General features: G+C 40.7%; 4 non-coding genes and 10 pseudogenes across 4 annotated transcripts; all 14 read right to left on the bottom strand.

Annotated features, from left to right (window-relative positions):
• Positions 1-224: 224 nt before the first annotated feature.
• LOC139067052 (5S ribosomal RNA) lies at positions 225-343 on the bottom strand (annotated as a pseudogene).
• Positions 344-698: 355 nt separating this feature from the next.
• Positions 699-817, bottom strand: LOC139066709 (5S ribosomal RNA; annotated as a pseudogene).
• A 353-nt stretch (positions 818-1,170) lies between these two features.
• LOC139067365 (5S ribosomal RNA) lies at positions 1,171-1,289 on the bottom strand (annotated as a pseudogene).
• A 355-nt stretch (positions 1,290-1,644) lies between these two features.
• On the bottom strand, positions 1,645-1,763 carry LOC139068430 (5S ribosomal RNA). Its single transcript, XR_011520028.1, has one exon. It is a non-coding gene; the product is annotated as a 5S ribosomal RNA (ribosomal RNA).
• A 355-nt stretch (positions 1,764-2,118) lies between these two features.
• Positions 2,119-2,237, bottom strand: LOC139066963 (5S ribosomal RNA; annotated as a pseudogene).
• Positions 2,238-2,594: 357 nt separating this feature from the next.
• Positions 2,595-2,713, bottom strand: LOC139068429 (5S ribosomal RNA). Its single transcript, XR_011520027.1, has one exon. It is a non-coding gene; the product is annotated as a 5S ribosomal RNA (ribosomal RNA).
• Positions 2,714-3,068: 355 nt separating this feature from the next.
• Positions 3,069-3,187, bottom strand: LOC139066517 (5S ribosomal RNA). The gene has a single exon (XR_011519417.1). It is a non-coding gene; the product is annotated as a 5S ribosomal RNA (ribosomal RNA).
• Positions 3,188-3,541: 354 nt separating this feature from the next.
• LOC139067304 (5S ribosomal RNA) lies at positions 3,542-3,660 on the bottom strand (annotated as a pseudogene).
• Positions 3,661-4,013: 353 nt separating this feature from the next.
• Positions 4,014-4,132, bottom strand: LOC139067033 (5S ribosomal RNA; annotated as a pseudogene).
• Positions 4,133-4,485: 353 nt separating this feature from the next.
• On the bottom strand, positions 4,486-4,604 carry LOC139067968 (5S ribosomal RNA; annotated as a pseudogene).
• A 353-nt stretch (positions 4,605-4,957) lies between these two features.
• LOC139067887 (5S ribosomal RNA) lies at positions 4,958-5,076 on the bottom strand (annotated as a pseudogene).
• A 355-nt stretch (positions 5,077-5,431) lies between these two features.
• Positions 5,432-5,550, bottom strand: LOC139066516 (5S ribosomal RNA). The gene has a single exon (XR_011519416.1). It is a non-coding gene; the product is annotated as a 5S ribosomal RNA (ribosomal RNA).
• Positions 5,551-5,906: 356 nt separating this feature from the next.
• LOC139066770 (5S ribosomal RNA) lies at positions 5,907-6,025 on the bottom strand (annotated as a pseudogene).
• A 353-nt stretch (positions 6,026-6,378) lies between these two features.
• Positions 6,379-6,497, bottom strand: LOC139067636 (5S ribosomal RNA; annotated as a pseudogene).
• Between the last annotated feature and the right edge of the window lie 6,712 nt (positions 6,498-13,209).

Below are 13,209 nucleotides of genomic sequence, written 5' to 3'. Positions count from 1 at the left end.
CACTGTTGCTCTTTTTTCGAGTAACAATCGGCTCCCACCCCATTTCTTGTCTCTAAAATGCCAGCACTGAGACATTATTGCTAGGGACAATTCAAAGGAGGTTTATTACCAACAAGTGTGTGCAGTTCGTGTGGAACACCTGGCTTTAAAATTATTCAATGACAAAGCTGTTCAAAGCTGTGGTGAAGTGAAAAAAACTGTATTTTATAACAAATTAGTGAAAAAGCTTACAGCACCTGGTATTCCCAAAAGGTCTCCCATACAGGTACTGACCAGGCCCAAACCTGGATTGATTCCGAGATCAGAGGGGATCGGGCTTTTTCAGGGTGGTATGGCTGTAAGCGAAGGAAAAACCTTGAAAAATCTCTGAAAAATCCCTTGTGTATTTGTCAAGGTATGATTGTGTCGCCCACTGCAAAGACTAGATTCTTGCATATAGAGGTAAAAGGCTAAGTTAAACAGTTGTCTTCATCATTGTTGCTCTTCTTTAGACTCTAACAATTGGCTCCCACCCCATTTCTTGTCTCTAAAATGCCAGCACTGAGACATTATTGCTAGGGACAATTCAAAGGAGGTTTATTACCAACAAGTGTGTGCAGTTCGTGTGGAACACCTGGCTTTAAAATTATTCAATGACGAAGCTGTTCAAAGATGTGGTGAAGTGAAAAAAACTGTATTTTATAACAAATTAGTGAAAAAGCTTACAGCACCTGGTATTCCCAAGAGGTCTCCCATACAGGTACTGACCAGGCCCAACCCTGGATTGCTTCCAAGATCAGACGGGATCGGGCTTTTTCAGGGTGGTATGGCCGTAAGCGAAGGACACACCTTGAAAAATCTCTGAAAAATCCCTTGTATATATGTCAAAGTATGATTGTGTCGCCCACTGCAAACACTAGATTCTTGCAAATGGAGGTAAAAGGCTAAGTTATACAGTTGTCTTCATCACTGTTGCTTTTTTTTCGAGTAACAATCGGCTCCCACCCCATTTCTTGTCTCTAAAATGCCAGCACTGAGACATTATTGCTAGGGACAAATCAAAGGAGGTTTATTACCAACAAGTGTGTGCAGTTCGTGTGGAACACCTGGCTTTAAAATTATTCAATGACGAAGCTGTTCAAAGATGTGGTGAAGTGAAAAAAACTGTATTTTATAACAAATTAGTGAAAAAGCTTACAGCACCTGGTATTCCCAAGAGGTCTCCCATACAGGTACTGACCAGGCCCAACCCTGGATTGATTCTGAGATCAGAGAGGATCGGGCTTTTTCAGGGTGGTATGGCTGTAAGCCAAGGAAAAACCTTGAAACATCTCTGGAAAATCCCTTGTGTATTTGTCAAGGTATGATTGTGTCGCCCACTGCAAAGACTAGATTCTTGCATATAGAGGTAAAAGGCTAAGTTAAACAGTTGTCTTCATCATTGTTGCTCTTCTTTAGACTCTAACAATTGGCTCCCACCCCATTTCTTGTCTCTAAAATGCCAGCACTGAGACATTATTGCTAGGGACAAATAAATGGAGGTTTATTACCAACAAGTGTGTGCAGTTCGTGTGGAACACCTGGCTTTAAAATTATTCAATGACGAAGCTGTTCAAAGATGTGGTGAAGTGAAAAAAACTGTATTTTATAACAAATTAGTGAAAAAGCTTACAGCACCTGGTATTCCCAAGAGGTCTCCCATACAGGTACTGACCAGGCCCAACCCTGGATTGCTTCCGAGATCAGACGGGATCGGGCTTTTTCAGGGTGGTATGGCCGTAAGCGAAGGACACACCTTGAAAAATCTCTGAAAAATCCCTTGTGTATATGTCAAAGTATGATTGTGTCGCCCACTGCAAAGACTAGATTCTTGCATATGGAGGTAAAAGGCTAAGTTAAACAGTTGTCTTCATCACAGTTGCTTTTGTTTCGAGTAACAATCGGCTCCCACCCCATTTTTTGTCTCTAAAATGCCAGCACTGAGACATTATTGCTAGGGACAAATCAAAGGAGGTTTATTACCAACAAGTGTGTGCAGTTCGTGTGGAACACCTGGCTTTAAAATTATTCAATGACGAAGCTGTTCAAAGATGTGGTGAAGTGAAAAAAAAACTGTATTTTATAACAAATTAGTGAAAAAGCTTACAGCACCTGGTATTCCCAAGAGGTCTCTCATACAGGTACTGACCAGGCCCAACCCTGGATTGATTCCGAGATCAGAGGGGATCGGGCTTTTTCAGGGTGGTATGGCTGTAAGCGAAGGAAAAACCTTGAAACATCTCTGGAAAATCCCTTGTGTATTTGTCAAGGTATGATTGTGTCGCCCACTGCAAAGACTAGATTCTTGCACATAGAGGTAAAAGGCTAAGTTAAACAGTTGTCTTCATCATTGTTGCTCTTCTTTAGACTTTAACAATTGGCTCCCACCCCATTTCTTGTCTCTAAAATGCCAGCACTGAGACATTATTGCTAGGGACAAATCAAAGGAGGTTTATTACCAACAAGTGTGTGCAGTTCGTGTGGAACACCTGGCTTTAAAATTATTCAATGACGAAGCTGTTCAAAGCTATGGTGAAGTGAAAAAAAAACTGTATTTTATAACAAATTAGTGAAAAAGCTTACAGCACCTGGTATTCCCAAGAGGTCTCCCATACAGGTACTGACCAGGCCCAACCCTGGATTGCTTCCGAGATCAGACGGGATCGGGCTTTTTCAGGGTGGTATGGCCGTAAGCGAAGGACACACCTTGAAAAATCTCTGAAAAATCCCTTGTGTATATGTCAAAGTATGATTGTGTCGCCCACTGCAAAGACTAGATTCTTGCATATGGAGGTAAAAGGCTAAGTTAAACAGTTGTCTTCATCACAGTTGCTTTTTTTTCGAGTAACAATCGGCTCCCACCCCATTTTTTGTCTCTAAAATGCCAGCACTGAGACATTATTGCTAGGGACAAATCAAAGGAGGTTTATTACCAACAAGTGTGTGCAGTTCGTGTGGAACACCTGGCTTTAAAATTATTCAATGACGAAGCTGTTCAAAGATGTGGTGAAGTGAAAAAAAAACTGTATTTTATAACAAATTAGTGAAAAAGCTTACAGCACCTGGTATTCCCAAGAGGTCTCCCATACAGGTACTGACCAGGCCCAACCCTGGATTGATTCCGAGATCAGAGGGGATCGGGCTTTTTCAGGGTGGTATGGCTGTAAGCGAAGGAAAAACCTTGAAACATCTCTGGAAAATCCCTTCTGTATTTGTCAAGGTATGATTGTGTCGCCCACTGCAAAGACTAGATTCTTGCATATAGAGGTAAAAGGCTAAGTTAAACAGTTGTCTTCATCATTGTTGCTCTTCTTTAGACTCTAACAATTGGCTCCCACCCCATTTCTTGTCTCTAAATGCCAGCACTGAGACATTATTGCTAGGGACAAATAAAAGGAGGTTTATTACCAACAAGTGTGTGCAGTTCGTGTGGAACACCTGGCTTTAAAATTATTCAATGACGAAGCTGTTCAAAGATGTGGTGAAGTGAAAAAAACTGTATTTTATAACAAATTAGTGAAAAAGATTACAGCACCTGGTATTCCCAAGAGGTCTCCCATACAGGTACTGACCAGGCCCAACCCTGGATTGCTTCCGAGATCAGAGAGGATCGGGCTTTTTCAGGGTGGTATGGCCGTAAGCGATGGACACACCTTGAAAAATCTCTGAAAAATCCCTTGTGTATATGTCAAAGTATGATTCTGTCGCCCACTGCAAAGACTAGATTCTTGCATATGGAGGTAAAAGGCTAAGTTAAACAGTTGTCTTCATCACTGTTGCTCCTTTTTCGAGTAAGAATCGGCTCCCACCCCATTTCTTGTCTCTAAAATGCCAGCACTGAGACATTATTGCTAGGGACAAATCAAAGGAGGTTTATTACCAACAAGTGTGTGCAGTTCGTGTGGAACACCTGGCTTTAAAATTATTCAATGACGAAGCTGTTCAAAGATGTGGTGAAGTGAAAAAAACTGTATTTTATAACAAATTAGTGAAAAAGCTTACAGCACCTGGGATTCCCAAGAGGTCTCCCATACAGGTACTGACCAGGCCCAACCCTGGATTGCTTCCGAGATCAGACGGGATCGGGGTTTTTCAGGGTGGTTTGGCCATAAGCGAAAGACACACCTTGAAAAATCTCTGAAAAATCCCTTGTGTATATGTCAAAGTATGATTGTGTCGCCCACTGCAAAGACTAGATTCTTGCATATGGAGGCAAAAGGCTAAGTTAAACAGTTGTCTTCATCACTGTTGCTCTTTTTTCGAGTAACAATCGGCTCCCACCCCATTTCTTGTCTCTAAAATGCCAGCACTGAGACATTATTGCTAGGGACAATTCAAAGGAGGTTTATTACCAACAAGTGTGTGCAGTTCGTGTGGAACACCTGGCTTTAAAATTATTCAATGACGAAGCTGTTCAAAGCTGTGGTGAAGTGAAAAAAACTGTATTTTATAACAAATTAGTGAAAAAGCTTACAGCACCTGGTGTTCCCAAAAGGTCTCCTATACAGGTACTGACCAGGCCCAAACCTGGATTGCTTCCGAGGTCAGACGGGATCGGGGTTTTTCAGGGTGGTTTGGCCATAAGCGAAAGACACACCTTGAAAAATCTCTGAACAATCCCTTGTGTATATGTCAAAGTATGATTGTGTCGCCCACTGCAAAGACTAGATTCTTGCATATGGAGGTAAAAGGCTAAGTTAAACAGTTGTCTTCATCACTGTTGCTCTTTTTTCGAGTAACAATCGGCTCCCACCCCATTTCTCATCTCTAAAATGCCAGCACTGAGACATTATTGCTAGGGACAATTCAAAGGAGGTTTATTACCAACAAGTGTGTGCAGTTCATGTGGAACACCTGGCTTTAAAATTATTCAATGACGAAGCTGTTCAAAGCTGTGGTGAAGTGAAAAAAACTGTATTTTATAACAAATTAGTGAAAAAGCTTACAGCACCTGGTATTCCCAAAAGGTCTCCCATACAGGTACTGACCAGGCCCAAACCTGGATTGATTTCGAGATCAGAGGGGATCGGGCTTTTTCAGGGTGGAATGGTTGTAAGCGAAGGAAAAACCTTGAAAAATCTCTGAAAAATCCCTTGAGTATTTGTCAAGGTATCATTGTGTCACCCACTGCAAAGACTAGATTCTTGCATATAGAGGTAAAAGGCTAAGTTAAACAGTTGTCTTCATCATTGTTGCTCTTCTTTAGACTCTAACAATTGGCTCCCACCCCATTTCTTGTCTCTAAAATGCCAGCACTGAGACATTATTGCTAGGGACAAATCAAAGGAGGTTTATTACCAACAAGTGTGTGCAGTTCGTGTGGAACACCTGGCTTTAAAATTATTCAATGACGAAGTTGTTCAAAGATGTGGTGAAGTGAAAAAAACTGTATTTTATAACAAATTAGTGAAAAAGCTTACAGCACCTGGTATTCCCAAGAGGTCTCCCATACAGGTACTGACCAGGCCCAACCCTGGATTGATTCCGAGATCAGAGGGGATCGGGCTTTTTCAGGGTGGTATGGCTGTAAGCGAAGGAAAAACCTTGAAAAATCTCTGAAAAATCCCTTGTGTATTTGTCAAGGCATGATTGTGTCGCCCACTGCAAAGACTAGATTCTTGCACATAGAGGTAAAAGGCTAAGTTAAACAGTTGTCTTCATCATTGTTGCTCTTCTTTAGACTTTAACAATTGGCTCCTACCCCATTTCTTGTCTCTAAAATGCCAGCACTGAGACATTATTGCTAGGGACAAATGAAAGGAGGTTTATTACCAACAAGTGTGTGCAGTTCGTGTGGAACACCTGGCTTTAAAATTATTCAATGACGAAGCTGTTCAAAGCTTTGGTGAAGTGAAAAAAAACTGTATTTTATAACAAATTAGTGAAAAAGCTTACAGCACCTGGTATTCCCAAGAGGTCTCCCATACAGGTACTGACCAGGCCCAACCCTGGATTGATTCCGAGATCAGACGGGATCAGGCTTTTTCAGGGTGGCATGACCGTAAGCGGTGGAAAAACCTTGAAAAATCTCTGAAAAATCCCTTGTGTATTTGTCAAAGAATGATTGTGTCGCCCACTGCAAAGACTAGATTCTTGCATATGGAGGTAAAAGGCTAAGTTAAACAGTTGTCTTCATCACTGTTGCTCTTTTTTCGAGTAACAATCGGCTCCCACCCCATTTCTTGTCTCTAAAATGCCAGCACTGAGACATTATTGCTAGGGACAAATCAAAGGAGGTTTATTACCAACAAGTGTGTGCAGTTCGTGTGGAACACCTGGCTTTAAAATTATTCAATGACGAAGCTGTTCAAAGATGTGGTGAAGTGAAAAAAACTGTATTTTATAACAAATTAGTGAAAAAGTTTACAGCACCTGGTATTCCCAAGAGGTCTCCCATACAGGTACTGACCAGGCCCAACCCTGGATTGATTCCGAGATGAGAGGGGATCGGGCTTTTTCAGGGTGGTATGGCTGTAAGCGAAGGAAAAACCTTGAAAAATCTCTGAAAAGTCCCTTGTGTATTTGTCAAGGTATGATTGTGTCGCCCACTGCAAAGACTAGATTCTTGCACATAGAGGTAAAAGGCTAAGTTAAACAGTTGTCTTCATCATTGTTGCTCTTCTTTAGACTCTAACAATTGGCTCCCACCCCATTTCTTGTCTCTAAAATGCCAGCACTGAGACATTATTGCTAGGGTATGGCAAGCCAAATGAGCATTTATTCTGATATCAGGATATCAGCCAGAATTGTCATGAACATGTAAGCCATTTCTGTCCACTAGTTAACTAGTTAGCCATGTCTGTGTCAACTAGTTAAATAGTCACAGCCTAAATGTCAACTAGTTAACTAGTAAGGCCTAAATTCTCTCTAGTTAACTAGTTAAAATGTTTCATGTCTTACTAGTTAACTAGTATTGCTCAGTGTGTTCACTAGTTAACTAGTGGACAAATCAATGTCCACTAGTTAACTAGTTAAAACACATTTAGTTTTTACTAGTCAACTAGTAAGGTACAAAAACTCGTACTAGCTGACTACTGAATGTAAAAATCCCACTTGTTAACTTTGCCCAATTTGGCCAGCCGCTTGAGCATTAATTCTGATATCTTGTCAACAGGTCAACTAGTTAACTAGTGAGGGTCAAAATGTACACACTAGTTAACTAGTGAACACATTTTGACCTTCACTAGTTAAATAGTTGACACAAAAATGGCTCATTAGTTAACTAGTAAAGGCCAAAATGCATACCAGTCAGCTAGTTGAAGGTATTTGTGTCTCACTAGTTAACTAGTCAGGGTCAAAATGAGCCCTCCAGTTAACTAGTGGGAGATGGAAATGTTCACTAGTTAACACATTTTGGCTTCACTAGTTAACTAGGTGACACAAAAATGGCTCACTAGTTAACTAGTAAAGGCCAAAATGCATACCAGTCAGCTAGTTGAAGGTTTTTGTGTCTCACTAGTTAACTAGTGATGGCCAAAATGTGCACACCAGTTAACTAGTGACAGAAGAAATGCCCACTAGTTGACAAGTGAACACATTTTGGCTTCCTAGTTAACTAGGTGACACAAAAATGGCTCACTAGTTAACTAGTAAAGGCTAAAATGCATACCAGTCAGCTAGTTGAAGGTTTTTGTGTCTCACTAGTTAACTAGTGACAGTTCAAAGTGTCCACATGTTCACTAGTGAAGGCATAACTCCTAACTAGTTAACCAGTTGGAGTAGGTCAGTGCCACTAGTTAACTAGTGAACCATTAATGGCTCACTAGCTAGCTAGTTGATTGTAGCAGGCTCACTAGTTACCTAGTTGATGCATCCATTGTCCAAACTAGTTAACTACTGAGGACATAAATGTATACTAGTAAACTAGTTCAACACTACATTCACACTAGTTAGCTAGTTGCGCAGAATTCTAATTAGGAGGCGGAGAATTTCTCAAATTAAGACTCTCTATTGGCTCCCTGTGTCAAAATAAAATATGACAACCAATCACAGTGCGGAATTTTGCAAAATCCCACCCCAAACATTTGCATGCGGCACACAAGTTAACATGCTGGCCAGAGGAACCTCAGCTAGTGAACTAGTGGCTTCAGTGTGACACTTACATGTAAACTTGTGAAGGCGGAACTGCTCACTAGTTAACTAGTGAGGGTACAAATGTCCACTAGTTAACTAGTGAGGTGCAAAATAAGTGTCACTAGTTCACTAGTGGGTCCCAAAACGCCCACAAGTTAACTAGTAAGGTGCGGATATGCTCACTAGTTAACTAGTGAGATGCAGATTTGCTCACTAGTTAACTAGTGCGCTCTAAAGCGCCCACTAGTTAACTAGTAAGGTGCAAAAAAGCATCACTAGTTAACTTGTAAAGTGCAGATATGCTCACTAGTTAACTAGTGGGCCTCAAAAGGCCAACTAGTTAACTAGTAGGGTGCAGATTTGCTCACTAGTTAACTAGTGAGGCGCAGATATGCTCACTAGTTAACTAGTGAAGTGCGGATTTGCTTACTAGTTAACTAGTGAGGTGCGGATATGCTCACTAGTTAACTAGTGAGGTGCGGATTTGCTCACTAGTTAACTAGTGAGGCGCGGATTTGCTCACTAGTTAACTAGTGAGGTGCGGATTTGCTCACTAGTTAACTAGTGAGGTGCGGATTTGCTCACTAGTTAACTAGTGAGGTGCGGAATTGCTCACTAGTTAACTAGTGAGGTGCAGATATGCTCACTAGTTAACTAGTGAGCAAATCCGCACCTCACTAGTTAACTAGTGAGGTGCGGATGTGCTCACTAGTTAACTAGTGAGGTGCGGATTTGCTCACTAGTTAACTAGTTACACCTAAAAACACATACAAGCTGACCATTTTTGTCCACTAGTTAACTAGTGGAACAATTGAAGTTTCACCACTTTACATGTGTGGCAGTGCAGCAGCTCACTAGTTAACTAGTGCCTGAAACACAAATTATGCATATTCTAATGAGAAGGCGGGCAGAAGACTCCTGTTGGGTATAAGAATCCCACCCAGTCTAAAACTTATGTGCTGTGGCCTCGCAATCACATATTGATGGGTGCCCCTGAGCGCCAAGGCTTGCACTCCTAAGTCATGGTTTGACACCTACTGCTTGGTTGTTGCGGCGTGTTCGAATCCCGCAGATGGCATTCCGCAATTGCCGTAACATTATTTATTTTCTCTTTGTGTTGTAATGTTCAAAGTTTTATTGTTTTACTGCTTTTATTCCCCCCTCCCGAATCAAGTAAAGCACCTCGTTTGGTGTCGTGTAAGGGAGATCAGATGGCGAGTTCAAGTCCCATTGAGGAGAATTGGAATTTAGTGTGCCAGTTATCTATTTTATTGTAGTTCATTATATATATATATATATATATATATATATATATATATATATATATATATGTATATATATATATATATATATATATATATATATATATATATATATATATATATATATATATCCATCCATCTTCCCAAGAAATAGATCAAATGACACTGAGGGAAAAAACTGAGGTTATTTTGAGCTAGCACCAGAAGGCAGTGTAACCTTTTTTAGTTCTCTCCAGTCAAAACAAAACTTTAGACTTTTTTCTTTTTTAATTTAACAGGGAACAGCAATCAATTGAACAGGGAACTGCAAGCAGTAGTCACATAAACAAAATAAAATCACACAAACAAAATAAAGTTACTCTCCTCTTTTCTTGGTCATATTAATAACATACTTCACACTGTGTACGTTCTAATAGACTCATTCTGTAATATACTGACATATCAATACTATTGCTAATACATACAGTATTTGCAATATACTTTATCACAGCTAAAGCACTTCTGGATAGATGCAAACTGCCTTTCGCTGCCTTGTACCTGTGACATGTGCAACGACAATAAAGTTGAATTCTAATCTATTATATTGTTTTCTTTTTCCCATAACCATGTGAAGCAAAGGCAGCTCTCCATTCTTCAAATGACTTTGTTGCAGTCGCTTCACAGTACCAGTAGCCAAAATACTGTTTATGAGAGGACGGCTTCCTTTCTTGGTTGCTTTGTTTACAGACTATCATTGTTGATTTTTTTTTACATATGTTCATGTAGGTTGTCCAGCCTGCTCCCTCTGCAGCTTCCTCTTCCTGTACTGCTGTGTGGTGTCGGGCACATCAGGGGTCTGGTGGCCTCTAGATACTGATGGCCCAGTCACAGCAAGGGCAGAAATTGAGGGACTTAGTGCAGAAACAAACAGTGGCAAGTTGGCTTGATAAAGTGGCTGGACAGGAAGCAATTTAGGGAGAAGCCTGGGACCTGATGTACTCGGAAGAAGTCTTCCCGAAGAAAGCTGTCCCTTGGTGTTCTGTGCTTGTTGAGGCAGTTCTGTAACAGTCCTTTTCATTTTAATTTTTGCTGTTCCAGCTGTGTCTGGAGGAAGAACAAAGAGGTGCGGGTTGTTTGTTGGAGCAACTTGGACGACTTCCTTCTGTGGTGCTGATGGCTGGTTGATGACACCGGATACGGCCGACAGAGGAGACTGAATGCCTGTTGAATAGTTGTCTCCTGTGTCCGAGTGCGCCTGCAATACCTACACATGGAATGACTATAATTAAAGGTTACAGTTTCAAATATATATATATATATATATATATATACTACCCATTTCTGATTAAGTCCGATGTTTATTTTCAGCGAATATTTTATCCGTTTTAAACACGGAGTGATTACTAGTTTTAAAAAAAATCCCGCTTCTGCTTCATATAACTAAATTTTTGTTAATAAAAATGTTACAAGCAGTAATTAAATATCCTTGTAAGACAATAACTAAATCAACACAACTTACCGTTCGATGACGCCATTCTTTATCAAAACAAAATGATGAGATCAAACGTAGAAAACGTTCTCCCCGAGCGACCATGCGGAGCGGAAAATTAACAGTCTTTGACCCCCACAACAACACCTAAAAGGTTTACCTGAACAGCAAGGTCTCTGATTGGTCTCTGATTGTCACTTAGAGGCGGGCGTTTTGTGATTGGCCAACGATACTGTCACTCTCGCTTTTCGGTCGATCTCGGTCGCAGGGGGGCCGTGATTGGCCTGTACTCCACGGGGAGCGCCAAAGTGACGCACTGCTGCGGCTGAGCCAGCAGTATGGCGGATGCCGTTCTAAGACGTATTAGAAGACGATGTATATCAATAGAGCAAGCATATAGCCAAGGATGTGCGGGCCCCAGAGAGGTACGCGCTATTGACATCTCCATTGCAAATCTGTGCAGAGTTGAAGCTACTCTTAGCCCCGATGCAATACGGGAAATTGTTAATAGTCTAAGGGAGCTTAGAACTACTATCTCCGTGGCCATAGAAGCCTCAACAGCCGGTCATACTTTTCATGCTGGACGACTGCTTTCAGGTAAGTTGCTCATCTTTTCAAATTTACTTTAAGTAATTGATTCTACGGAGCCCAAGGGACAGGTGCAGCATTATTTTTTTTAAAGAATCCCGACCCTCGGCTCGCTCATTTAGCTAGTTTATTGTCTGCCATGCCACAGACAAGCAGTAAGTCTAATAGAAACTTTAAAGGGAAATTATTAGAGTTTCTGGGGTGTAGCGGTACTGTGTGTGCACTGCAAACCAACGGTTGGGGGTTCGAGGCCAGGCCGTGATGCACTTGACATTTCTTTTAATGTTTTTTTTTTTTTTAAATGCTACAATAGCATGACAGAAACATCTCGCTATCATTTTTGGCTGAAACTTACGCTGACGTGGAAAGTAATATATTCTTTAAAGCCTTCTGACTGCCTTTACTGGACATGCACAACCGGAAGTCAATGTAAAAATAGCCTGAACTTTATTGTCACTAGCTGCAGTAACAATAGCCACTACCTTTTTTATAAGTCGATCGCACTATTTAATATCTCTAGTATACAGATGTTGCCAAGCAACGTGGCACCAGCGAGGCGAATGAATCTGTGATGGGAAGTGAGATGTTGACTTTACCTTCTGTAACGTGATACAAAGTATCTTTTCCGAAGGCCAGTGCACCACTGCTTGTGTTCGTCCATAGGATGATGCAAAACTTTATTGGAACGAGTAAAAAATATGGTTTCCTAAATCGTCTTTATTACAACAAATATTGTCAACCATTCACTCACATGTTGAAAGGAAAGCAAGCAAGTAGCCTATATGCAAGACAGAATGACAGGCAATGGCAGTGGGCCAATGCCAGTCATCATAATTTATTTAATACCAAAAGTTACATTTCCATTAATTTAAATGTTACTCTTCAAAGTTGTCAAACTCACCAAATAAGTGAAAATAAATAAACTCATGTTTTGTTTGTCTTGCTGTTGCGATGACTCACTGCACTCAACTGTAAAACTTTGAGTCTCTGTTGCCATGGTTATCATGTAGCATTTGAACCAGAGCAATAATTTAGAACTGTCACCAGGCAATTTTACGGGACGACTTTATGTGTACTTGATCACCTTTTAACCTACAACCTCCAGCGATTCAGAAACGAGTTCTCACCCAGAGAATGGTATAATGGATAATTATTCCAGGTCTTCTGTATTCTGTGTAGTTATCACTCTAAACTCTTGATATTAGAGGGATAATTAAGCTTTTCATTAATTACATAGGCCAAAATGTATGAGTTGTACATTTTATCACCTAAAATGCAGCATTACATAGAGGCAGAATAATTTTTCTCTACCAAAAAAATCCTATCACATAAATACATTTCTGTTATACATTTACATATTGTTTTCAAAGAAATTAGTTTTGCCTAATTTCTGTTCTTTTTTCATTACTGAAGGCAGTAGAGGGAGGCCTGCCCTTGATGTCACTAGGGAACAAGTAGACCTCCTCCTGACACAGGGATTTACAGTGAGAGCTATGGCTCGGATCTTGGGATGTTCTGCCTCATATCTGCACAAGAAAATGAAGGGTTTTCACTTGGGATCAAGGAAAAGGTTCACACCAATAACGGATGCAGACCTGGAGGTGAAGATGGTGACACTCCATAACCAGTTTCCCAGAGCTGGGTCAGAAGTGAGTTACAAAATGTTTACCTGAGTAAACCTATTTATGTATTAGAATATATGCTGCGTTTTTTAGTACACTGACACTTTTCTCCTTTCAACTCCATATAGATGATGAGGGCATATCTGCGTTCTGATGGCTTTGTGGTTCCCAGAAGAAG

Source organism: Nothobranchius furzeri, chromosome 2 (assembly GCF_043380555.1).
Source record: "Nothobranchius furzeri strain GRZ-AD chromosome 2, NfurGRZ-RIMD1, whole genome shotgun sequence".
In the NCBI taxonomy this organism is placed as follows: domain Eukaryota; kingdom Metazoa; phylum Chordata; class Actinopteri; order Cyprinodontiformes; family Nothobranchiidae; genus Nothobranchius; species Nothobranchius furzeri.
This window is presented reverse-complemented; position numbering and strand designations above follow the sequence as displayed.